At 44.4% G+C, this 27098-nt stretch overlaps 1 protein-coding gene across 2 annotated transcripts in view; it reads right to left on the bottom strand.

Annotated features, from left to right (window-relative positions):
• Positions 1-27098, bottom strand: part of XRCC4 (X-ray repair cross complementing 4) — a 326880-nt gene that overhangs the window by 76905 nt on the left and 222877 nt on the right. The window lies entirely within an intron of this gene.

The raw sequence follows: 27098 nt of genomic DNA, 5'->3' as shown, positions 1-27098 counted from the left end.
AGCATGTGATAAAAGTTTGACTAAATCACAGTCACTTTCATTTTCCACCCGATACAGAACTGATATAATTAAAGGGGTTTTCCAGGAAAATACTATACATGGCCTATCATCAGAATAGATCATCAATAGTTGATCAGCCCCCGGACTGATCAGCTTAGCGGGCGCATGCTGTCAGCGCTGCAAATACACAGAGGTCAGAGGGGAGGCTTACGCTCCGACCTCTGTGTATTTGGAGCGGAAGTCTCCGCACCAACCTCCCATGTAGTGGCCGGTGCTTGTAACTGCAGGCATGGCTTTCATTGAAATGTAGGATTCTAGCTGCTCAACAGTCCTGGGTCTTCTTTGCTGAATTTTTCATTTTATAATGCACCAAATGTTTTCTACCGATGAAAGGTGTAGATTGCACCTGGACTCTCTGCACAATACAGCTTTAACTTGCATCTGAGGATTGCACGACTAACTGTGTTCACAGACAATGATTTCTGTAAGTATTTCTGAGCCCATGCAGTGACTTGTATAACGGACATGCCTGTTTTTAATGCAGCAACTCCTAAGGGCCCAAAGATCTAGAGCATCCAATACTGACCATCGGCCTTGTCCCTTGTGTACATGAATTTCTCTGAATCTTTTGATATTATGTACTGTAGATAGTGGGATATTCATAATTTTATGTTGAGGAACATTTTCAGTTTGGTCAACCTTTGGCCATCTTTGCTTCTGGAAGACTCGGCCTCTCTAACATGCACTTTTTATGCACAGTCATGTGACTTAGTAGAATACTAACCCTCCAGCTGTTTTTCATTAGCACCACTAACTTTTCTAGCTTTTTGTTAACTAGGTCCCAATTTTTTTTTGTTGCTGCCATCAATTTCTAAATTCGTTAATTTGTTTAAATGTTATGGAAAAAGGTCTCACTTTGAACATCTGATATGTCTATTGTCAATAAAATATGGCTATATGAGATTTCCAATCTCTTTTTCTTAGCATTTATTGACATTCTACACAGCGTCCCAACTTTTTTGGTATTAGGGTTGTAGATTTGTAGCAAAAAAAAAAAAAAATCGAATTTTGTGGGTAATGTAATATCTCCCAGCTTGTTTTCATGAGAAAATCATACCAAAAGAGATAAACGGTTAAGTACATTAGACTTTTTCAAGTGTGGTAGTGCAAAACAAAAACTTTTCAATCTGTATATAGTAACGAGGCATATAATATCAAGAGTTTCATTAATAGTGACTCTTCACATGTTGTGTATATGATTTATTGCAGTAATGTAATCTCCAATAAGCAGGGAGCATTACGTGGTCCTTGGAGAGCACATTTCTGATATAAGAAAATTCAGGTTCACGCAACTTATCAGGTGCTTCTTGGCACTTTGTAGAATGCCATCAGGGCATTTTGGACAGTTTGACAGTTATTGCGTTAGAAAAAGTGAGGCGGCCCATAAGGGATGGTGATCGGAGCTGTGCTTTAATTATGGGAAAAACTTTTTGTGATTTTTACATTACAAAGGGGTTTAATTATAAGACAGATCTATGATTTTTGTATTAACCAAGTGTTTTTTGTTTTCTAATGAAATTATATATGTGTGTATCTGTCATGCTATCATTTTGAAACATGTCAGCGTTTTTTTTCTTTAGGGGTAGACATGGTTTTTTAATAAGGTTTTGAATAAAGATATTCTTTTATATAAAGAACAGAGAGCTAGGAGTTTGCTAAATCTGATTCATGCACAGATGGGCCTAGCATGCTTCTCCCTTGCATCACTGGATTGTGGATCTGGGGTAACAATCATATGTAGTAAGCAGAATTCCCATTTTTGTACCAAGTTTGACCATTGCAGTGATAACTTCCTGTCTACTTCCTGCAGAAATCAGCTCAGTGCATGAACACACTTGCCCGGCAAAAAGGTGATCAGCACGGTGGCCAACCCCCATCGATTTAGTATTGATGGCCTATCCTAAGTATTTTAAAACTGGACAACCCCTTTAAAGGCTTAAGGGGTCCCGTGAGTTTGGAAACCCTGTGGAATCTATTGACACCATGTTATAGAGCAGGAAACATTCAATATAACTTGTATTTTATTTATTTAAATCCCTCCTCTATGTTTGAGAGTCCAGTGGGTGGTCCTATTAGTGACTGACAGCTTTCTCTGTATGACTGTCCATGTAAAGATAGCTGTTAATCATTCATAAGATCATCCATTGGACTCCTAAACTTAAAAAAGCCGTAGCAACCATGGCTGGACACAAGACAGCAGAACTAGGCTTATGGCAGTTGCTGTTCCTAGATAATAATGGTGTCTTCCAGTACTCAGATACCTCGGGATTTACAGTAGGGCTCAATTATGTGACAACCAGAGAGTCACATTAGCAATTATATCAAGCACATATCAAAAATAGGCAACCAAAAAAAATGCAAGTCTAGGAACTCAACAATATATGATTAAAACAGAATGGTGATGATATCATCAGATAATGGAACAGATGGCAATAATAATCAGATAACTGACAATAACTATTCTTGCTTTACCTGATCTATCCCTAAAGCTGATCCTAACACCAGACACCACAGTCTATCTAATACACTGGCCCTGACAAACAATCAAAAGGCACTAAGACCCAGAGGCAAGAAAACAAAATTGAGAAACGCTTAACTATGAAAGAAGACTAGGCAGACACAAACATGGAAGGAGCAGATGAAAACCATAAGTCTAAGAAGGAAGGATTAAACTGGAAATAACCAGTGACAAGAAGAAGCTATAACAAGATACTAAAAGAAAACAAGGAATACTGGATTTAAATGCACATAGCATCTGCTATAACCAGCAACACACTGCAGCAGCATTCCTACTAAGTGTAACAAAAAGCAGGGATTTAAATGAATAAAATACAAGTTGTGCTAAAGGTTTTCCTACAAAACAGTACATCTATCTGCTCAGCTCCCTTTTTTTTGTTCCAGGCGGGGTGTTGTTACATTGCTACAACAATAACGTACATAAGTTTTCAACATTTGCCATTTAATAGCTTGCATGACATTTATTTAAACAACACATGAATCATTTGATGTATAGCTTCACATATCTCTCATCGAGATAAGATACGTCTCTTACATGCTTGAGTTATGTTCCTGAAAGGGGCTGAATAATATGGGCAACCACCCATAAATAAGTTTCCAGTACCTGCAAAGATTCTCACACAAGACATCATCTTTATTCACTGCAAGAAACTCACCAAGAACAATAACAGTCTGACCGGTATTATGTCCCTTGTAACCACAGCTGTTAAACAGAGACATCCAATCTAGCTTTGATTTAGATACAGTAAGGTTTGTGGTCTGGAGAGAAAAACTACTTCAAAGGTTATGGATTTTATGAACAACAATAAATCTGTGTACATACTGATGTGCCCTGAGGACTGTATACATAGTCTGTAAATAATATACATGGGCTTCATGAAGAAGTCCAGACACTCAAATCAACCAACCTTCTCCGATTTAGCTGGAAACTTTTATGATAGAATTGCAGGTCACAAATATTACATTTAAAAAGTATTTATATTAAGACCAGATAATACAATATTAAAGGGGTTTTGGAATCTTTAGAAAAAAAATGCCCCAGGGTAGAGACTGGCATGGAAAAAATAAAATAGCTGTTCCTCAACCTTCCACACTGTGTCTCCAGTCCAGCACCGCCCACCCTGGTTCCGCTTCTGCTCCGGTCCCGTTCGTTGCTCACATAAATCGCTGGCCTCAGCATTCATGAATGGTACCTAACCAACAATTGACTGCAGTGGTCATCAGAACGATGAATATGACGTCATCACTTCTTGTTTCCTCAGACACCACATTGGAGGGCACGAGGTTGCTGGCACTGGACTGGAGGTAATGTGAAAAGGTGAGTAATGGCAATTTTTTTTCTGCTATTCTGTATTTTGGGGCAAGTTTTTTTTTAAAGTTGCAAAATCCCTTTAAAGTCTAACACTACTCCAAATTTGAATATTCAGGCTTCAATTAGTTCACCACATACCTGAAGTTGAGAGCTGCGCCTGGCTCCCAAGATCTCCAGCAATCAGCTGATTTTACTGGGGGAAGTTACCATGTATAACTGCAGGAATTAAGTATTGCATGGAGGCCATTCAAACAAAAAGGGGGACCATGTAATAAACGGACGACATGACCCACACCAAGGTGACAGCCGTTGTTAGAGGTGTAGGGCATATGAACAAGGGTTGTACTGAAGGGATAACCCATTTTATTACTATTTACAGGAGAACCGGAAGCCCAGACCCAAGAGCAGATGCAGAAGCAGTAGTAAAGTAATAAGCTATGCAGTATTCATGCAGTAACTATTCTGCCGCTTCATCATGGCTGCTCTGGTGCCCACAGCTTCTGTCCTGGAGAAAGGCAGCACAGTATCGCTGAAACACGTTGCACAGTACCTTGTAATTTTATTTGTATATTTTTCTTAATATTAATAAATACTGAATAATTGTTATTATCAACCTTGGATGATTATTTTTAAATACGCTTCTTATGAGCGCAGGAATTTTTTGGTTTAATATTTTGTAACCACCAAAACTACCATTTTTGGTTTTCCTGCTGCCCTCCTGTTTCCCTGGGATGCCCATGTGCACAAGATCCGTATTTACATACAGACTTGGACTTTGGGTATGGCGATAGCCCCTATGTCTGCGGGTTAATGTAAAGTCCCAGAAAAAATCCATTAAGAGCCATGGAATTGTTGTAACAATGCTTTTACATGCAGTTTAATAGACAGTAGTTAGGGATATTATTTTTCTTTATGATACAAAGGTAACCAGCAGACAGGAATTAACAATCAATGTTACAGTACTCGTAGGGTGCACAGGTACGCATAGCGCGGACTCACTGACCCTCGCCCACGCCAATGTTCCTTCCTGGAGGTAGCCCCAAAGGTGGACAGGTCCAGGCCGCCAACACTGACCCTACGCTGCCTAGTGGCAGGACAGGAAGGGATGAATAACTTCAAAAGGGATTTATGAAACACCCTATGCATCCTCCAAGAACTCGGTAAATCCAACTCATAAGCTAAAGGATTAATGACTCGCGTTATGGCAAAGGGACCGATAAAACGCAGCGCAAGCTTTCCCAAGCTTTAAATTCTTTGTGGACAGATAGACCTTCTGACCGACCTCAAATGGCTCCGACACAATGGACCTTTTACAACTACGTAGTTGCATACAACCACTTGCTTCCTCCAGATTATTGTGCACACCATTCCAGACCTCCCGCAACTCACTAGTAACAACATCAACAGCGGGACAAGCTGTAGGAACTGGAATGGAAGTTAGGAACCGGAGATGCCGACCGAACACACAGAAGAAAGGTGACATCCCCGTCGCAGAACGGATACGATTATTTATGGCAAATTCGGCCAAAAGTAAAAACTCTACCCACCGACTGACCCTCTCGCCCACAAAAAGATGCAAGTATTGTACTAGGTCTTGATTTTTACGTTCAGTTTGCCCATTCATCTGCAGAAGAAACGCTGATGAGAAAGACAGAGATGTTCCCAAGTTTTTACAGAAGGCCCCCCATAATTGGGCCACGAATTGCACCCCCCAATCAGAAACTATATTAACCAGTATTCCGTGCAATCTTATAATCTCTCTAATAAAAATCTTCTAATTCGGCGGCAGACAGTAATTTTTCCAAAGCAACAAAATGGCCTATTTTCGAGAACCTGTCAACAACTACCAAAATGGTGCAACAACCTTGTGACAGGGGCAGGTCAGTGACAAAATCCATGGACATGTGCGACCATGGACTACCAGGTATTTACAGCGGCATTAAAGGTCTCTTAGGGCTCTTACGGCGACTCTTACCATGTGCACAAGCTGAACACTGATTTACGAACTCCCGGACCTCCCGTGCCATGCCGGGCCACCAGTAGAATCGGGAACATGGTTCAAGAGTGCCCTGGACCCACGGAGGCCCTGCAAAAACAGAGGAATGAGACTCTTCCAGAACCAATAACTGGCAACTGCTATCAGCAGCTGCCAGACTATATTCAGGAGTCTCCGCCCTTGGGACCTATCAAGCCGGCTGACTGGAGCTTCCAGCCAGCCACTATAACTCACAGAAGTAGAGGGCGCGCACGCCACACGCCGCGCCACCACACCGGAGTATGGCGCCACCGCTTGCCGACCAGAACGTGGGTGCAACACCATCCCAGAAAGCCGCGGCAAACCGCGCCACTGACACCCGTGGTCCCTGACCGGCCTCATCGTAACACAATAACAATAATCAGTATGTGTACAGCACTAAAACAATCAGGTTTGCTTTTTACTGAGAAATGCCACGGCTGTTGAAAAGGAGAAGAAAATAGATGTGTTCAGATATGCAGCACTGGACAAAAGATTTCGGGCACGGGCACGCACTTCTGGTCGCCCATCTATAGGAAGCTTCTCATAATGTTAACAGCTCTCTGTATGATATACTTGAGAAAGGAGGCAGATCTATAAATAAACATCAGAGTATCTGCACTTCTAAAAAGAAACCTGCATGAAATGTGCAATAATGAAGAGGTTAATCTGGATTCTTCAGTAGGTTTGCCGAGGACCGTGAACCCCTCACTCAAATGAGTTAAACTTTGCACACAATCTCTATTGATCTTCTATCCATACACTTTTAAGTGCAGTATTTTTGCCACCTGTTTTTCCTGCTTTTAAGGCCTCTTTCACACTGGTGACAGTTATATCGTGGCGATATTGTGATTTTGTGTCGCTACAATGTCGTGCGACTTTATAGCGCTATTTCGCTGGGGAGTGGGTGGGGGAGTGGAGGGGGCTGGAAATATATGCCCTACCCCGGAAAAATACATCACCTAACATGCGCAGTCCGCTCTGCTGCACTTCTCGAGGGCTGCGGCTCAGCCAATCCCTGCAGTGCTCGTTGGCTGTGATTGGTTCGAGAACTAATCAGAACCAGCGCTTCCTGGAGGCGGGATTTTGAACCTCTGACCCGGAAGCGCTGGCTGAAAACTAAAAGCAACTGTGCCGGAGCTGCGGAGAAGAAGTGCATTGTCCAGAAAAAAAATGATGCTTGCTTGACAAAGGCCCATCTTGGGCCGAAACGTTGCAGTTTTTTATGGAGATTTCAATAAAGAAGGCACCATACGATGCTATATACTAGAGATGAGCGAGCATACTCGCTAAGGACAATTGCTCGAGATAGCAGTGTCCTTAGTGAGTACTTGCCCGCTCGGAAGAAAAGGTTCGGGTGCCGGCGGGGGCGGGGAGCGGCGGAGGAGAGCGGGGAGGAACGGAAGGGAGATCTCTCTCTCCCCCCTGCTCACTCCTGCAACTCACCGCTCACCCGCGCCGGCACCCGAACCTTTTCTTCTGAGCGGGCAGGTACTCGCTAAGGACAATGCTCGCTCGAGCAATTGTTCTTTGCAAGTATGCTCGCTCATCTCTACTATATACCTTTTAAGAATTCCTGGTGTGCTGCTCCATCACTTTTTTTTCTGGACAATACTCTGCAAGGATCCAGGCAGTCGGGGATCCATTGGAGCTTGCATTCTCTCAGGCTCTCCTATTTACGTCTGTATTGGGAGTGACTATTGCTGTGCTGCTGGCTTTTTCTTTTTACTATTGGCGGAGAAGTGCGGCGTACCGGACAGCGCCTATTAGGTGATGTATTGTTTTTGTTTTAAAAGGGCAGGTAGGGCTTATTTTAGGGCTCAAACAGTAGAGCTTCCTAATGTAAAAGACTGTGTTTTCATGCGATGCAACACAAGGAAAGGCTCCATGGGGAAACATGGGCTACAAACCATCACAAATCACAGCAATACTCAGCAACTCGCAATTCCCCCCCCCCCCCCCCCCGCAATGTAGCAGCCTACAAAACATTGCTAGTGTAAAGGAACCCATTGGAAAGCATGGGCTTCACATATATGCGATTTGCAGCATTGTCACATCGTGAGACAATCGCATGATTTAGTTGGCCCGTGTGAAAGCGGCCTAAATCTTGGCCTGGGAGCGACCTTGCTATAGCAGTATAACTACCTTGTGTCTTGTTGCTAATCTCAATATTGCCATATTGTATGACCTGTGAGATGAAACTGTCCTCCACAACCTCACCTTTGTAGTAGAGTTTGGCAGTTCCTCACTCAGTTTTAAGCCTCCTACACAGCCATTTCTGTTTCAGTTAATGACTATGCTTCAACCTACATATAAAAACAATGATGGTCATCCCCTGTTTGGTATAATTGGTTAATCATACACCTGACTATAATCCTACAAAGTCCCTGACTTTGTACAAGTATACCTAGAAGAACTGATGCTGTGTTGTAGCAAAGGGAGGCCACACCAAATAATGATTTAATTTAGATTTCTCTTTTGTTCATTCACTTAGAATTTTCTTAATCTACTTTATTAAGTGTTAATAAACTATTAACACTTCTATTTTATAAAGTATTCTTACTTTGCAGCATTTTTCCATGTCTGCTTGATACTTTTGCACAAAAAAATTCATTTATTTTACATTTCTCCGACTATAAAAGACTGACTGATTTTCTTTCTAACATTGTTGGATCCTAAAAAATATTTTTTGAAAAATCACATTTGAAGAGATACAAATACATAGCAGCAAGGGGTAGATATATATTGCATTGTCTTAGTTGTGCCTTTAAGGGCAGTCATGAATCATTAGGGGGTCCACTGACCAAATATGTTTCAGATATACACTGAAAATAACAGCAAGCAGAGAAAAAGGCAACCAGTCGCACATATCAATGTGATTTCAAGAGTTGCTCGATACAAGTGAAACATAATGCAGATTTTAATGGCCAGGCAGATGTAATAGGAAGAGGCACAAGGATGGCCATATATTACATTGTGATTATGCATATGGTGCAGTAGTAAATAAATTCTCATTAAAGCCCACTGTCTACACTAACCAGATTCTCTCTCTGCACATCTAGATTTTTGCTATAATGAATTCTCAAAAATCATTTACAAGGCAAAATAAGGGTAAAATATTGTAGTCACTACGGTAGAATCCCCATTAGTGGGAAGATATATTATGCTAGTTAAAGAATATTACTGTAAGGCAAAGCTAAATCAAATGCTTAACATAGCAAAAACTACACAAAAACAAGACATAAAGAGCATGATTTTTGCCTATAATATAGAAGCTTATTTCCTTATGCGGTTTTGCAATCTAAAGTTTGAAGGTTTATGTGGACCATGTACTCTGTGCAGTAGGATTTAGGCTGCTTTCACACGGTCGACAAAATCGTGTGATTTTCTTGCAATGTAACAGCGCTACAAATCGCATATATGTGGAGCCCATGCTTCCCAATAGGTTCCTTCATACATCACTCAAATGTGCTGTCCGTTCCGCCACACTTCTTCGCAGCTCCGGCACTTGCATACCATCTTCAGCCAGCACTTCCTGGTCAGAGTTTAAAAAAACCCGCCTCCAGAAAGCGCTGGTTCTGATTGCTTCTCAATCTCATCGCATTGAATGGCTGAGCTGTGGTGCTCAAGAACCAATCAAAGTCAGTGCTTCCTGGAGGCAGGGTTTTTGAAACCCTTGATCAGGAAGCACTAGCTAAAGATTTCAAACAAGTGCCGGGGACCTGCAGAGTAGAAATGCGTTGCAGCGGACAGCGCCCGTTAGGTAATTTTATTTTTTTAATGCATTCACGGTTTATTTTCAGGGTAGAGATTATATTTCAAGCTCCCCCAAAAATCCCAGCAAAAGAGCACCATATTGCAGCAAGAAAACGCAGTGAGATATCAAAGAACACAGCTGCTATATCGCAGTGATTTTCTCGCGGCAATATCGCTATCGCCAGTGTGAAAGAGGCCTTAAGCTAAGATGCACGCCTGCTGTCTTGGGGTTATATTTGACTCTGATCTTTCCTTTACCCCCAACATTCAATCCCTTGCCCGAATGTGTTGCCTGCACCTCAAGAACAACGCAAGAATCTGCCCTTTTTTCATCGTGGAAACCCTCACTGTTGCCCTCATCCACTCTTGGCTCGATTATTGCAACTCGCTGCTGATCGTCCTTCCCCATGCCCGACTCTCCCCTCTCCAATCCATCCTGAATGCGGCAGTCAGGCTCATCTTCCTGTCCAGCCGCTACACGGATACCTCTGCCCTGTGCCAGTCACTACACTGGCTGCCATCAAATACAGAATTTAATTCAAACTCACTACCTTTATCCATAAAGCCCTCCACAGCATCGCAGCACCCTACATTGCTTCCCTCATCTCAATCCACCACCCAGTCTGCGCCCTCTGCTCCGCTAACGAAATCAGATTAAGTGTCCCTTTAATTCAAACCTCTCATTCCCGCCTCTAAGACTTCTCCAGAGCAGCACCAGTCCTCTGGAACGCACAACCTCAAATTATCTCTTCAGGGAGGCATACCATATCACCTAAACCAAACCCCTCTGTACTCCGCCTGATAACATGCTCCCTGTCCTGCTGACTGCAATCCTTGCTAGACGCCATCAACCACCCCCTGCAGTCACACCGATTCAACCACCACATGGCTTAAGTCTGACCATTGTCTATGTGTATAGCTTCGCTCACTCTCCACCTCGCCATACCGTGCGCATCTCCAGCCCCTTTACCTTCTGTACCACTCCATTATTGGTAGTATGTAAGCTCGTTGGAGCAGGACCCTCACCTCTAGTGTTTCCATTAACTGATTACTAGCCATAACAGTGGTTTTGTTTCTGTTCCCCCTGTTTTGTAAGTGATGCAGAATATGTTGGCGCTGTATAAATAAAGATTATTTTTAAGCTAATAAAGTCATGTACCGTGTGCCATATGTAGATTACAATCGTATACAGATACCTACTAGCCTGCATCAGGGCATAGGAAAGGTATTACAATATGACAATCTACGGCCACTTGTTTAACGATAAATTTTTACGCCTAAAATGGCCCTAAGTTTGAGGAAATTTGGGAACGATGGTCTGCTGTATATGACTAGTCAATATTGAGTGCTGGTTGTATTGATTTATGTATAGTATGCTTATGTATCTATACACATATATAGCTATTATGTGGTAATTTTATAAAAAAATACAACTCTCAACAAAAATGATGCGAATAAAAAAAAATAGAAAACAACAACATAGGATTCCTGAGAGGGAAATACCCCTTTTAGATAAGACAAGTTGTTGCAGAAAATTATCCCACTCAAGTTAAACTTTGCTACATCTGTAGGCCTGCATTGGTTTTCAGCTTCTAAATGTAAACAAGAATGTAAATCTTACAAAGGTGAGACATTAAAATTAATTATATTAAAAAGTTGCAAAACTTTTCATTCTGCAGTCATTAAAGGGGTTGTACCAGAATTACAAGTTATCCCTATCCAAGTGATAGGGAATAAATTGCTGATTGTGGGGGTCTCACTACTGAGAACCCCCTTGATCCCAAGAATGGGGTGGGCCACTGTCTCCGGACCTCTTCACTGCAGGCTTACTGCACCCTCCGCAGTGAGGAGAATAAATGGAGGGTCAGTCACATAGGCAGACTGCAGCTCCATTCACTTTCAATGGGATTGTGCAGATAGCCATTCAGTATGACGTCACTGCGGGTGAGAGGAGCATCTCCACTGTGATGAGAAGAGGGGAACATGGGACCTCCGTTCTCAGCATCAGTGGGAATCTCAGTGGAGCAGAGGGGAAAATTAATAATGCCTGTAAAGGGGTTCTCTCAGTATATACATATATAAATAAAATGAGCCTCTGGGCATGGCATAAAATTAAAAAGAAAAGACCGTACTCACTTGTCTTCAGCTCCCCGGGACACAGCTGGGTGGTTCCGGCTATCTCTGTCAGTATGTACATCCAACGGAATTGACTGCTGCAGCCAATCAGAGGCCCCACTGTCACTGTCCAAACTCCTGGCATCAGCGCTCACACCCTAGGGTGTGCCAGGAGTTCAGAACAGTGATGCTGTAAGCAGTCACCTAATTTTCATTGGAGTTACATACTAGCGGACGAAGGCAGAGACTGTGTTCTGAAGACACGCGAGTATGGTCAATTTTTTCACTTATTTTTTTCTCTTTAATAGCGAGAACCCCTTTAAAGGGAACCTTTCATGACCTTCGAGCCCCTTATAAACTGCCTTATATCCTTTAAAAGGTGAGGGAACAGGGGTCTGGGGAGCTGCATTTCATACTCAGCGGGTGCCCCATTCCTACGCAGAAGTCTTTGTGCATGCGCTTTTCCATTCATCTTTATGAGAGAGCGCATACACAGGGCATGAAACACAGCTCCCCAACACCCCGGGTCCCTCACTTTTGAGTTTGTCAATACAGTTTATGTGGCTCAAATGTGATGACAGATTCTCTTTAAGTTTAATTAAAATACACTGAAAAGCAAACTTGCAGTGATGTTTATAATTAGAGATGAGCGAACGTACTCGTCCGAGCTTGATATTCGTACGAATATTAGGGTGTTCGGGATGCTCGTTACTCTTAACGAGCACCACGCGGTGTTCCGGTTACTTTCAGTTTCCTCTCTGAGACGTTAGCGCGCTTTTCTGGCCAATTGAAAGACAGGGAAGGCATTACAACTTCCCCCTGTGACGTTCAAGCCCTATACCACCCCCCTGCTGTGAGTGGCTGGGGCGATCAGATGTCACCCGAGTATAAAAGTCGGCCCCTCCCGCGGCTCGCCTCAGATGTCTTGTGAGTTAGCTGAGGGAAAGTGCTGCTGGTGCCGGAGCTGCTGTAGGGAGAGTGTTAGTAGTGAGTGTAGGCTTCAAGAACCCCAACGGTCCTTCTCAGGGCCACATCTATCCGTGTGCAGTACTGTGGAGGGTGCTGTTAGCAGTGTTGCACAAATTATTTTTTTTTCAAAATCGCCAGTCTGCAGAGCATTGCGCCTTGCAGTAATACTACAGGGACAGAAGTGGTGCTTAGGTAGGGAGAGTGTTAGGAGTGAGTGTAGGCTTCAAGAACCCCAACGGTCCTTCTTAGGGCCACATCTATCCGTGTGCAGTACTGTGCAGGCTGCTGTTAGCAGTGTTGCATATTTTTTTCTTTTCAAAATCGGCTGTCTGCAGAGCATTGCGCCTTGCAGTAATACTACAGGGAGAGAATTGTGTACGCAGGGCCAGAAGACATATATTATTGATTGAATATAGTCAGTGGGCCCTCCATTTCCAAAAAAGGGAAAAATTGTATTTGTCCTGCAGTCTTGCGCCAATTTATTTCCTGCCTGGGAAAAGTAACCGCTGTGCTGCACTTCATATAACTGCATTTCTGTGCAACACATATCTTATCTGATTGAATATAGTCAGTGGGCCCTCCGTTTCCCAAAAAGGGAAAAATTGTATTTGTCCTGCAGTCTTGCGCCAATTTATTTCCTGCCTGGGAAAAGTAACCGCTGTGCTGCACTTCATATAACTGCATTTCTGTGCAACACATATCTTATCTGATTGAATATAGTCAGTGGGCCCTCCGTTTCCCAAAAAGGGAAACACTCTATTTGTCCTGCAGGCTTGCGCCAATTTATTTCCTGCCTGGGAAAAGTAACCGCTGTGCTGCACTTCATATAACTGCATTTCTGTGCAACACATATCTTATCTGATTGAATATAGTCAGTGGGCCCTCCGTTTCCCAAAAAGGGAAACATTCTATTTGTCCTGCAGGCTTGCGCCAATTTATTTCCTGCCTGGGAAAAGTAACCGCTGTGCTGCACTTCATATAACTGCATTTCTGTGCAACACATATCTTATCTGACTGAATATAGTCAGTGGGCCCTCCGTTTCCCAAAAAGGGAAACATTCTATTTGTCCTGCAGGCTTGCGCCAATTTATTTGCTGCCTGTGAAACGTAACCGCTCTGCTGCACTTCATATAACTGCATTTCTGTGCAACACATATCTTATCTGATTGAATATAGTCAGTGGGCCCTCCGTTTCCCAAAAAGGGAATCATTCAATTTGTCCTGCAGGCTTGCGCCAATTTATTTGCTGCCTGTGAAAAGTCTCCGCTCTGCTGCACTTCATATAACTGCATTTCTGTGGAACAGATTTCTTATCTGATTGAATATAGTCAGTGGGCCTTTTCTTTTTAAAAAGAGGGAAAAATTCTATGTGCCCTGCCTCTGTCAGTCCTCAGCGTTCTGTGTACGTGTGTGGTGGGTGGAGATAGTAAACAAATCATACGCAGCCAGCTACGTTTAACAGCAGGCTTGCGCCAATTTATTTCCTGCCTGGGAAATCAAATCACTGGTAATACACCATGCTGAGGGGTAGGGGTAGGCCTATAGGACGTGGACGCGGGCGAGGACGCGGAGGCCCAAGTCAGGGTGTGGGCACAGGCCGAGCCAGTGCGGTGGACAGGGGTAGAGGCAGGGCCAGACCGAATAATCCACCAACTGTTTCCCAAAGCGCCCCCTCGCGCCATGCCACCCTGCACAGGTCAAGGTGCTCTCCGGAGTGGCAGTTTTTCACAGAGACGCCTGACGACCGACGAACAGTGGTGTGCAACCTCTGTCGCGCCAAGATCAGCTGGGGAGGCACCACCAACAGCATGCGCAGGCATATGATGGCCAAGTACCCCACAAGGTGGGACGATGCCCGTTCACCGCCTCCGGTTTGTACCACTGCCTCTCCCCCTGTGCCCCAACCTGCCACTGAGATCCAACCCCCCTCTGAGGACACAGGCACTACCGTCTCCTGGCCTGCACCCACACCCTCACCTCCGCTGTCCTCGGCCCCATCCAGCAATGTCTCTCAGCGTAGCGTCCAGACGTCGCTAGCGCCACAGTTTGAGCGCAAGCGCAAGTACGACGCCACGCACCCGCACGCTCAAGCGTTAAACGTGCACATTGCAAAATTGATCAGCCTAGAGATGCTGCCGTATAGGCTTGTGGAAACGGAGGCTTTCAAAAGCATGATGGCGGCGGCGGCCCCGCGCTACTCGGTTCCCAGTCGCCACTACTTTTCCCGATGTGCCGTCCCAGGCCTGCACGACCACGTCTCCCGCAACATTGTACGCGCCCTCACCAACGCGGTTACTGCCAAGGTCCACTTAACAACAGACACGTGGACAAGCACAGGCGGGCAGAGCCACTATATCTCCCTGACGGCACATTGGGTGAATTTAGTGGAGGCTGGGACAGACTCAGAGCCTGGGACCGCTCACGTCCTACCCACCCCCCGAATTGCGTGCCCCAGCTCGGTGGTGGTATCTGCGGGGGTGTATGCTTCCTCCACTAAACCACCCTCCTCCTCCTCCTACGCAACCTCTGTCTTGCAATCAAGATGTGTCAGCAGCAGCACGTCGCCAGCAGTCGGTGTCACGCGGCGTGGCAGCACAGCGGTGGCCAAGCGTCAGCAGGCCGTGCTGAAACTACTCAGCTTAGGAGAGAAGAGCCACACGGCCCACGAACTGCTGCAGGGTCTGACAGAGCAGACCGACCGCTGACTTTCGCCGCTGAGCCTCCAACCGGGCATGGTCGTGTGTGACAACGGCCGTAACCTGGTGGCGGATCTGCAGCTCGGCAGCCTCACGCACGTGCCATGCCTGGCCCACGTCTTTAATTTGGTGGTTCAGCGCTTTCTGAAAAGCTACCCCCACTTGTCATACCTGTTCGGAAAGGTGCGCCGGATCTGCGCACATTTCCGCAAATCACACACGCACGCTGCCACCCTGCGGACCCTGCAACATCGGTTTAATCTGCCAGTGCACCGACTGCTGTGCGACGTGCCCACACAGTGGAACTCTACGCTCCACATGTTGGCCAGACTCTATGAGCAGCGTAGAGCTATAGTGAAATACCAACTCCAACTTGCGCGGCGCAGTGGGAGTCAGCCTCCTCAATTATTTACAGAAGAGTGGGCCTGGTTGGCAGACATCTGCCAGGTCCTTGGAAAATTTGAGGAGTCTACCCAGGTGGTGAGCGGCGATGCTGCAATCATTAGCATCACCATTCCTCTGCTATGCATCTTGAGAAGTTCCCTGCAAAGCATAAAGGCAGACGCTTTGCGCTCGGAAACAGAGCCGGGGGAAGACAGTATGTCGCTGGATAGTCAGAGCACCCTCCTGTCTATATCTCAGCGCGTTCAGGAGGAGGAGGAGGAGCATGAGGAGGATGAGGAGGAGGGGGAAGAGACAGCTTGGCCCACTGCTGACGGTACCCATGCTGCTTGCCTGTCATCCTTTCAGCGTGTATGGCCTAAGGAGGAGGAAGAGGAGGAGGAGGAGGATCCTGAAAGTGATCTTCCTAGTGAAGACAGCCATGTGTTGCGTACAGGTACCCTGGCACACATGGCTGACTTCATGTTAGGATGCCTTTCTCGTGACCCTTGCGTTACACGCATTCTGGCCACTACGGATTACTGGGTGTACACACTGCTCGATCCACGGTATAAGGAGAGCCTTTGCACTCTCATTCCCGAAGAGGAAAGGGGTTCGAGAATGATGCTATACCACAGGGCGCTGGTGGACAAACTGATGGTAAACTTCCCATCCGACAGCACTAGTGGCAGAAGGCACAGTTCCGAGGGCCAGGTAGCAGGGGAGGTGCAGAGATCAGGCAGCATGTACAGCGCAGGCAGGGGAACATTCTCCAAGGCCTTTGCCAGCTTTATGGCTCCCCAGCAAGACTGTGTCACCGCTCCCCAGTCAAGGCTGAGTCGGCGGGAGCACTGTAAAAGGATGGTGAGGGAGTACGTAGCCGATCGCACGACCGTCCTCCGTGACGCCTCTGCCACCTACAACTACTGGGTGTCGAAGCTGGACACGTGGCCTGAACTCGCGCTGTATGCCCTGGAGGTGCTTGCTTGTCCTGCGGCTAGCGTCTTGTCAGAGAGTGTGTTTAGTGTGGCTGGGGGAATTATCACGGATAAGCGTACCCACCTGTCAACCGACAGTGCCGACAGGCTTACACTCATCAAGATGAACAAAGCCTGGATTTCCCCAGACTTCTCTTCTCCACCAGCGGACAGCAGCGATACCTAAGCAATACGTAGGCTGCACCCGTGGATGGAAGCATCGTTCTCTCTCACCATCCAAAACGGGGACATTTCTGCTTCATCAATCTGTGTATAATATTCCTCCTCCTCCTGCTCCTCCTCCTGAAACCTCACGTAATCATGCCGAACGGGCATTTTTCTTAGGGCCACAAGGCTCACTCATATAATTTTTCTAAACAATTTTTATACGTTTCAATGCTCTTAAAAGCGTTGAAACTTTAACTTGAACCAATCTTTCGTTAAACTGGCCTGCCTCCAGGCCTAGTTACTACTTAAGCCACATTAACCAAAGCGATTAATGGGTTTCACCTGCCCTCTTGGTTGGCCATGGCCAATTTTTTGGATGTACATTAGTACTGTTGATACAGCAATTTTTGTGGGCCCTCGCCTACAGTGTAATCAAATGAATTTTTAGCCCACCTGCATTACAGCTGACGTTACATCCGCTGTGTTGGGCAATGCAATGGGATATATTTATGTACCGCCGGTGGCTTCCTGGCACCCACCCATGCTGTGGGTCCACAGAGAATTATAAATGCATCTGTTTCCACATCTAAAGAACCCCAGTCAGACTGGGGCATGCAGTGTGGGCCGAAGCCAACCTGCATTAAGCACGACATTACTACCTCAACTGTGTTGGGCAATGCAATGGGATATTTTTATGTACCGCCGGTGGGTTCCAGGGAGCCACCCATGCTGTGGGTCCACAGGGAATTATAAATGCATCTGTTTCCACTTCTAAAGAACCCCAGTCTGACTGGGGCATGCAGTGTGGGCCGAAGCCCACCTGCATTAAGCACGACATTACTACCTCAGCTGTGTTGGGCAATGCAATGGGATATTTTTATGTACCGCCGGTGGGTTCCAGGGAGCCACCCATGCTGTGGGTCCACAGGGAATTATAAATGCATCTGTTTCCACTTCTAAAGAACCCCAGTCAGACTGGGGCATGCAGTGTGGGCCGAAGCCCACCTGCATTAAGCACGACATTACTACCTCAGCTGTGTTGGGCAATGCAATGGGATATTTTTATGTACCGCCGGTGGGTTCCAGGGAGCCACCCATGCTGTCGGTCCACAGGGACTTCACAATAGGGAGTTGTACCTGCCTGTGTCTATGAATTAAAAAACGCGGTCTGACTGGGGCATGCAGACACCTTGAAAGAATGAATAGTGTGTGGCACATAGGTTCCCCATTGCTATGCCCACGTGTGCAGCTCCTGATGGCGGTGGCACAGGATTATATTTCTCATTGCGTCTGTACAGCATTGTGGGCTATCGCCCCGCCCCTTTTAAAGAGGGTCGCTGCCTAGCCGTGCCAACCCTCTGCAGTGTGTGCCTGCGGTTCCTCGTCATGGCAGACGCACTTATAAATAGACATGAGGGTGGTGTGGCATGAGGGCAGCTGAAGGCTGCGCAGGGACACTTTTGTGTGCGCTGTGGACACTGGGTCGTGCGGGGGGGTTGGGCAGCATGTAACCCAGGAGAAGTGGCAGCGGAGTGTCATGCAGGAAGTGATTGTGCTTTGTTGGAGGTAGTGTGGTGCTTAGCTAAGGTATCCATTGCTAATGAGGGCTTTTCAGAAGTAAAAGTTGTTGGGGGGGGGGCCCACTCTTGCCGCTATTGTGGCTTAATAGTGGGACCTGTGAACTTGAGATGCAGCCCAACATGTAGCCCCTCGCCTGCCCTATCCGTTGCTGTGTCGTTCCCATCACTTTCTTGAATTGCCCAGATTTTCACACATGAAAACCTTAGCGAGCATCGGCGAAATACAAAAATGCTCGGGTCGCCCATTGACTTCAATGGGGTTCATTACTCGAAACGAACCCTCGAGCATTGCGAAAATTTCGTCCCGAGTAACGAGCACCCGAGCATTTTGGTGCTCGCTCATCTCTATTTATAATTTATTATAGTGATGTCCCTCAGGGCGTGCTATTACAATGCTACATTGCTGGAGGGGGTGACAACGTCTTATCACATTTTCATGTAGCTGTTTAATATTAATCTGTATTATTAAAGTGAATGGAAACCATAAAAGAAGGAGTTTGCCTTAAGATCTCACTGGCTGTCAAAGCTGCACATACATTCAGGTGCTATCAAGCTGCCTGTATGCAAGTCAGATACCATTTTGGGGGTCACTTGTTACACCACTATCCAAAGTTGAACCAGATATATTCAACAATATGAATGCGAATTTCTATAAACCAACATTTTATTGAAAGCCACAATAAAAAAGAAAGATCTATCCTTCACCCATTAGTATCAAGCCAGTTTTGTACTGCATGTATATTGCCCGTACCTCACTTGGCTTGTTGAAGACAGCACGTAGTGCTTGTCTAGCGCCTCAGAACCCCCGTATGCAGCAGTATGAAGTAGACCCAGGAGAAAGGAGGGGTGAGTAAGTAGATCGGTCTGGTCGGATTCATTTTTTGTGTTGTGGCCTTGATCTGGAGATTGGTGCCTTTGCCCTGTGTGTGTTGGGAAATGTGTGTGTGTGTGGGGGGGGGGGGGGGTGCGGAAATACACCCTGCAAGGTGTATATGAGTTATCAGTTAGTGCTGGAGGATGACTGGATGACCAAATGAATCAGCTTCATAGCTGTGATAGCACAATTTCTGATAGCACTTAAAGGGGTTGTCCCGCGCCGAAACGGTTTTTGTTTTTTTTTCAATAGCCTCCCCGTTCGGCGCGAGACAAAACCGATGCAGGGGTTTAAAAAAAACAAAAACGGATAGTACTTACCCGAATCCCCGCGCTCCAGTGACTTCTTACTTACCTTGCGAAGATGGCCGCCGGGATCTTCACCCTCGGTGGACCGCAGGTCTTCTGTGCGGTCCATTGCTGATTCCAGCCTCCTGATTGGCTGGAATCGGCACACGTGACGGGGCAGAGCTACGAGGAGCAGCTCTCCGGCACGAGCGGCCCCATTCAGAAGAAAGAAGACCGGACGGCGCTAGCGCGTCTAATCGGGCGATTAGACGCTGAAAATTAGACGGCACCATGGAGACGAGGATGCTAGTAACGGAGCAGGTAAGTGAATAACTTCTGTATGGCTCATAATTAATGCATAATGTACATTACAAAGTGCATTAATATGGCCATACAGAAGTGTATACCCCAACTTTGTTTCGCGGGACAACCCCTTTAAAGAGACCGCACTCCCATTTTATTTTTCCATTCATTATGTATCTAGCCTGAGGATATATAAATTAAATAGAAACAAGTAAATAAGGTAATACTATCTGAAAACTTCCTTTCACTTAGGTCATGTGATCTCATAGTGACCCCCTAGAAATTACTTTACTCTCTGTCCTCTCAAGAAGTCATCAGAACTTCCTGTGTCTTGAAATCACATGTGCTTTAGCACGCATGCTGTTCTCATTAGATGCCCCTGCACACCGTTAGAATGAAGATGATAGTTCATCCTCCATGACTTTATACTAATTGTCTTTAGCTTAATTATTTTAAAATTGTTCACCCATCAAGCAAAAATATTAGTCTGGAGCTGCTCATGTAATACTGTGCTGATGCATCATGGGAGTGACAGCACAGAACACAGTAAATGGTACATCAAGATGGTGCCTGATAAGCATCAGAAAGGAGGCTGCACTGCATGGAAGTGACTGCAATGTAAATAGGCGACGTCCAGAGTGTGACAGGCAATCAGGTAAGGGGGCAGGGATGAAAAAATGTATTTTCATGGGATTCCTTTTTTAGGTGGCCTTACACATTAGGTAAGCATTATGCCAATTTCAGTGAGACCAAGCCATTTAATGCATTATACCATGTCCCAACTCTCCCCCAACGAGGGGCATGTTGCATAAATCCTTTTGTTTTCAGGGGAGATAATCCTCTGCCAGGTGTCCAGCAGCAGTTTACTTACCTCTCCCCATTGAGAATAAATACATGCTTGGCCAAGTCTGAATATGTATAGATAAGGGGGGAAATCCTGAGCAATAGCTGTTGGCCAACAGCTATCTAGTGTGTAACCAGCTCTCGAGAACATAGAGGCGCACAGGAGTAATGAGTGAAATACTGTGTAGAGTAATGGCTGATTCTCGCTGGCGTCAGCCCGTTAACAATTTCTGTTTTTCTGTTCTGTCTGAGGAAATATTTTCGCTAATTTCCGTTCCATTTGTTTTTGTAAAAGGAACAAATAGCGCCGCTAAATAAGCTATTTGTTCGGTTTAAAAAGCGGAAATTAAACTGAGTGGAATTTAATGGAAAGAAATGGAAGTATTTCTGTTTTTTTAAAAAAAACTCATTGAAATTAATGGGTAAAAAAGGGAAACATTTAATTTTATTTCCATTTCCCTGCTCCTCAAATAGAACAGAGCAATGGAAATGGTTAACGGGGGCTAAAGCCAGTGAGAACAAGCCCGAAGACAATAGGAGCATTCAGGAGGTAAGGTTTCATTATAAGATATGGTTTGGAATGTTACCTGAGGCTTAGCAGAGAGTGAAATATATGTGTCAGTTAGAACAAGGACATAACATGGATATTACCAACACGTCTGCTTTTTCCAGTCAACAATATAGATTTCACGTATATTCCCGAAAGTGAGTTAAATACACAAATATGACTCAGACATAAAAGTGCTGTACAAAGTGCAGAGAAGCCACAAAGAGCTCTTACTAACGCCCTGTAACATCTACATTACATACAATAACGAGTCTGTGGACAGGAATGCAGTGGACCTTCACTGTTTGATGTGTGATAATGATTCATCCAATGCTCAGGTATCTCTTAGAAATAATGATGACAGTGTAATGGTACAGAGTGAGATAATTACTGCTATAGGAGACCAGTGTTCTGCAATCGTCTCAACTTAATTAATAGCGTAATATGTTATCATATTACAGAGTTCACAGAATTAGATGGAAACTGTTTTTTTCTGTATGAATAGAACTCCAGACTGTGCTTCATACTGTAAACATTCCCGTCCCCATTGGCATTTTATTATTCTGTTGGGGTTGAGTCCAACAATAGCGTAGACTGCAGCACCGCTCTAGCATTACAAAATACTGGAACCCCAAAGGAAACTTGTCAGACCCCATCAATCCATCAGCATTAGTTGGAATCTGCCAATGCTCCATTGTAAATGGAAGCCCTATGTTAAAGGGAATCTGTCAGTTGGAACATAGTGTCCAAACTGCAGACCTCATGTTCTAGAGCGGAAGGAGCTGAGCAGATTGATATATAGGTTTATGGGGAAAGATTCCGTAGAACTTGTGTTTTATTCATTTATATCTCTGCACATTCTGAGCTGAACAGTCCAATGGGCGGAGCTATCAGTGATTGATAGCTATTTCTGCATATATAGTCATAAACCGATAGCTGTCAATCACTGATAGGACCACCCGTACCCTCAAGCGATGCGCTGAAAACAAGAGTGTATGTGAACAACAACAAGCTGGACAACCTGGAGTGAGCACAAAACAGAGGGACAAATTTTAAAGAGTATATTCCAAACAGGACATACTCAAAACAGCTTGTCAGATCCATGCTGCTGTGATGGAAAGGAGGAAGAAAAGAGTGTCATTCATGACCATCAAATGCCAGAGTGCAACATAAAATCAAGTGAGCACGTTTTTTGTGGATCAGTCTCAGTGTGAATACGCTCTAGAATGAGAAAATCAAGTGATCTCTATGACAAAAGGGGTCATAAGGGGATGTCAAGAATCATTCTCAAAAGCAGATGATGCAGTCAAGCAAATTGCATCCAAATACAACTCTGGTGCTCCAACTAACATGTCTGAATGCATAACTCATCATTTCTTCACACCAATAGCCTATGCCAGCAGATGAGTAGTTTAAGTGCAATTGCTATCTAAGAGACAGAAAGACAAGACTCCAGTGGGCAAAAAGGCATAAAAATTAGATCACTGAGTGGTGGAAAAGCCTCTCCTAGTCTGATGCATCTAGTTTTCTATTGCACCATGCTGATGGGAGGGCCAGAATGTCATAAGCATCATGAATCAGTGAACCCATCCTGTCAGCTGGTCAGAGTATGTCAATACCTCCATTTAATTTGCAGCAAATACAAGAAGCTATCTTGTCTGCAAAGACCAGAACTAATGCAGAATGGTTTTAACATTTATTGGAATTTATGCCACAGTGAATTGCTGCATTTCTGAAGGCCAAAGAAGGTCCAATGGGCCACTAAATGGGTGTATTTGATAAAGTGGCCATTCAGTGAATATTATACAGAGCATAGAAAGTTACCATTTGATTCTGCATGCTGCGGGATATCTGGAAGGTAGGAGGTATTCTGGAGCCCCACATTTATCTTGTTAGCTGGAAAGGGACACTTTAAGATTCATATGCTTACAAATAAAGGCTAAGTTAAGTAAGCAAAAGCATTGAGCACAGTGTAAACTTTATATACCCTCTGGGTGCAGAAAAGTGATTGTATCATATAAGAAGGAATCGAGTTTCACCCTAGTCGGGTTACTGGAAGCAATTATTTCATGCCTCAGACAGTTACATTCGCATACAGTGTATATGCCAAACTGCATTCCAAGATAAACTGACTACCTGAATCACCGTATCTACTAAAGACTTTTGCTCTAGGACCGTGTGTGATATGGAAAAACAGACTTTAGTCTTAGTCTAGTGCTAGAATGACATCACTTTTATCTGTTACAGGAAAAAAATTGAAAAAAAAAATCGGCAGTAAATAAAAGCTGTTGCACAGTTCATGGGTTGGAAAAAGTCACTGAATGTGTGTTAGCAAGAAGAGCGCAACCAATGGAAGGGAGTATAACTGCAGGATCCAACTAAACCCGGTTTGTTGGTAGTCTGATTCCATGTAGATACAAAGGTCTACATAGGAGCTGTAGACACAAGAACACACTGGTAAGACAATTTTCCAAGTTGCTTGACCTTTTTTTTGGATTATGAAAATTTGGGGGTAAGTTAGCTCATAAGATAGCCATCTCTCAGGTGTAGATGGTTCCTCTAGTCTCCGCTCACTTCCATGTTGAAAAGTCACATGCTTGTCTAAACATGCAAATAAGGGAGATGGAATAATACCTCCACAGTTCAACCTATTGGAAGGCAGCATTCCTTTAAGCCAAAGTTAGACTCTTTATACAAGCCTTGTAACAATGACTGGGAATTAAAAGCAAAGCCAGACTCCATGCACAATGGAGTCTGGCTTTTAATTCCCAGTCATTGTTACAAGGCTTGTATAAAGAGTCTAACTTTGGCTTAAAGGAATGCTGCCTTCCAATAGGTTGAACTGTGGAGGTATTATTCCATCTCCCTTATTTGCATATTACCCAGAGGAGCATGAATGGCCTTTTGAATCTCCTAACTCACCGTCTAGGTGCTCTTCCTAAGGAGAGAGCGTGCTGCAGCCAATCACTTGCCATGTTGTGGTGACCCTAAAAAATGGAAGTGAGTGGGCCCCAGAGGTACTGGGACATCTTGGTAATCATTTTCTAAGTGGGCATTTTTTTTTAACTGAGCATACTGGACAGCCCCTTTAAAAATGGAGAACCAGCATTTTTCCTAGGCTTAGCCCCTGGCTGGTCTGTGCACAACCAACTGTGGAATGGAGATTCCAATATCCCAGAGTTCTGCAATACATTCAAAAAAGATTGTAAACTAGTTACATATGTCACGACTTTTGGCATTTGCTGACAATTTTCAGAATTTATTTGGTATACAACGGCTACATTTTTTGCTATAATTTTTTTTTACCTGATTGTGAATCTGCCCTGCTAGGGCTAATTCACACAAGTGCTTTTTTTCAGTCCATGTGCTGTCCAAATCTACAACAGATTAAACTCTAACCGCACACGAACCTGTAATAATCAATGTGCCAATTCACACATCAGGCTTTACAAGTGGACGTATGGTCTCCGTTAAAAAAAAAGTGATCTGCCGAGACTTGCCGAATTACATCAATAGAGGATGCAAAAGAATGGACAACACATGGATGTTATTGGTGTATTGTCAGTTTTTCACGGATTTGTTGCTAAGAGATGCAGGAAAAAAATTATTCTGGCCTGTTTCAGCTTCCTTGCATGCGTGGAAAAAAGATAACATTCAAAAGGCAGAAAGAAAAAACAACAAATACATATGGATCACATACGGATGTTAAACAGAACTTTACACAGATGAAATAATACCACCTTTTTTGCAGATGCTACATGAACAAATTTTCAAGCATTTGTGTGAATAAACCCCACAGCGCAGAATTTCATCCTCTGACAAATAACAGCAGGTACTTATGAAAAAAGGATTTAAAAAATATGAAAAAATAAATTGTTATCTGGTCATAGAAACATAATATGTAAGGTCGAAAAAACACATGTTCATCCAGTTCAGCCTATTACCCTACAATGTTGATCTGGAGGAAGACAAAAAAAAAACCTCAATGAGACAGAAGCTAATTTTCCCCATTTAGGAGAAAAAAATTCCTTCCCGACTCCAGTCTGGCAATCAAAACAATCAATTTAGCCGCCATTACAAATCCCATATATGATGTGGCACAATTTAAAATTCTGATCAGCAGACATAAAGCTGGGTTCACACAGGGCAGATTTGCTGCGGTTTTGCCGCGGTTTGCCGTTGCATATCCGCACTGCGGCAACACCGCTGCGTTTGCAGTGCAATGCAGCACAAATGAGTTTTGGCAAAAAGCTGTTCTCACAGGACAGATTTTTTCCGCCCAGCCGCAGTGCGGAAATGCAACTGCAGCACGGTTTTTAAAGACGCAGCATGGCCATTCTTCTGTCTTTTACGCAGCGCTTTTTTGTCCATAGACCTCTATAGACAGCAAAATCCGCTGCAAAAAGTAAAAAAGCGCTGCGGAAAAAAACGCTTACGGATTTTTCGGCAAGAAAATCCGCAAGCCAAAATTAACCTTTGAAGCGGTTTTGCCAGAGAAGCAGTTCTTCTGCGGCAAAACTGCAACGGAAAAACCGCGGCAGAACCGCAGCAAATCCGCCCTGTGTGAACCCAGCCTTACTGTGTATACTTTGACACAGAGTTGTGAAATGTATTTATTTCTGTGTTGTCTTAAGAATGCCCTTAAATGGGTTGTCCCATCTGTACAACTGCTTCTTATAATAAAGATGTCAAGTGATCACCTGATCGCTGCAGGTCTCTCTTTTCTAAGCCATTAGATTGGCTGCAGTATTCCTTGCAGTAACTACCAAATGTAGAACAGTGGAGAGGGATCAGCCCTATTCTCATCTGTACAAGGAAAGACTAGAAGCAATGGGAGGAAACTGAAAGGGAGGAGACACCAATTAGATATAAGAAAAAACATTCTGACAGTGAGGGTGATCAATGAGTGGAACAGATTGCCATGGGAGGTGGTGAGTTCTCCTTCAATAGAAGTCTTCAAACAAAGGCTGGACAAATATCTGTCTGGGATGACTTAGTAAATCCAGCATTGACCTGATGACCCTGGAGGTCCCTTACAACTCTATGATTCTATGAAATGTAGAACATTTAACATGCATTATTTGTGTCAGACAGGGAGCTCATATTTGCATATTTGCAGTGGATCTCTGCTTTGGGGATATCCTGAGTGGGGACTACTTTCTATGATGTGCATATGCCCTAATGGAGCATACTGATCTTCTACAACAACCCTTTTACTACTTCTGCTTGAATGAACAATAAGCACACTGTACATGAAAGGGTGCAACGTTCTTCAAACTGTCTTAGAAAAGTGCTCACGTCAGCAGAAGTACCAAAAACGCATCAGCATTAGCCAGACTCTGAAAAATCAGAAGAGATTATGTTCTTTGAAAGGAATTACTGGATGAGGTCTGCACTGCTGCGATCTGGCTGCAAAAATATTTATTCTCACAGTTATGTGGTTAGGAAGTAGGCTAATACAACATTGAAACGTTGAGTGCTGTCTCGTTTAATCTTCCATCTTTCCATGTACCCTCAGCCCAAAATTACAATCATAAGGACATTATTCCTCTGCACTCTATCTACTTATGAATCTTTCTACAAATTGCACTAAAACATCTGGGTGACCCCGACCAAAATCAAGATGACAGCCAGGTTAAAAATGGGTGTTGACAAGTCAGGTGATTGACAGCCTATACAAACTGAACTTTGACAGCTTT

Source organism: Eleutherodactylus coqui, chromosome 5 (assembly GCF_035609145.1).
Source record: "Eleutherodactylus coqui strain aEleCoq1 chromosome 5, aEleCoq1.hap1, whole genome shotgun sequence".
In the NCBI taxonomy this organism is placed as follows: domain Eukaryota; kingdom Metazoa; phylum Chordata; class Amphibia; order Anura; family Eleutherodactylidae; genus Eleutherodactylus; species Eleutherodactylus coqui.
Note: the sequence above shows the minus strand (reverse complement) of the source record. Positions and strands in the feature narration are given on the sequence as shown.